Below are 759 nucleotides of genomic sequence, written 5' to 3' on the forward strand. Positions count from 1 at the left end.
AGTATGTGCTTTCCGTCTGAAAATGAAAATGCATCCTACTTCCTGAGAGTTAGGTGACTAGAGATACAAAGGGCGTGTCCAAAAGGATGGGGTGGACAGTAGACTCATGGACACACTATATTTCAAGATTTGAAATATTAAAATCTATTTGGTTACACTTTACATGACGGTATCTACATACTGTAAGAGTGACATGACACTGTCATGACTCATGAACATATCATAAACATATCATTTAGGGGCAGCCGTGGCTACTGGTTAGCGCTTCGGACTTGTAACCGGAGGGTTGCCGGTTCAAACCCTGACCAGTAGGAGCGGCTGAAGTGCCCTTGAGCAAGGCACCTACCCCCTCACTGCTCCCCGAGCGCCGCTGTTGTTGCAGGCAGCTCACTGCGCTGGGATTAGTGTGTGTTCACTGTGTGCTGAGTGTGTTTCACTAATTCACGGATTGGGATAAATGCAGAGACCAAATTTCCCTCACGGGATCAAAGGAGTATTCCTTCCGTCACTCACTTCTGTCAAGTGTCATTCGGTTTTTGCCATGACAAGTTAGGGTTAGTGTCAATGTCATTCGGTTTTTGTCATGACAAGTTATGACAGAGTCATGTCACTCTTATGTAGATACCGTCAAGTAAAGTGTTACCATATATCTTTAATTTAACAAATAGCATGTGATAAGATGTATTATAAATAGTTATTTGTAATAATAGTTAAAAACAGAAATTGTTTGATTTTTATTACTTATATTTGAACTGAAGT

This window comes from Alosa sapidissima, chromosome 1 (assembly GCF_018492685.1).
Source record: "Alosa sapidissima isolate fAloSap1 chromosome 1, fAloSap1.pri, whole genome shotgun sequence".
Classification (NCBI taxonomy): Eukaryota; Metazoa; Chordata; class Actinopteri; order Clupeiformes; family Clupeidae; genus Alosa; species Alosa sapidissima.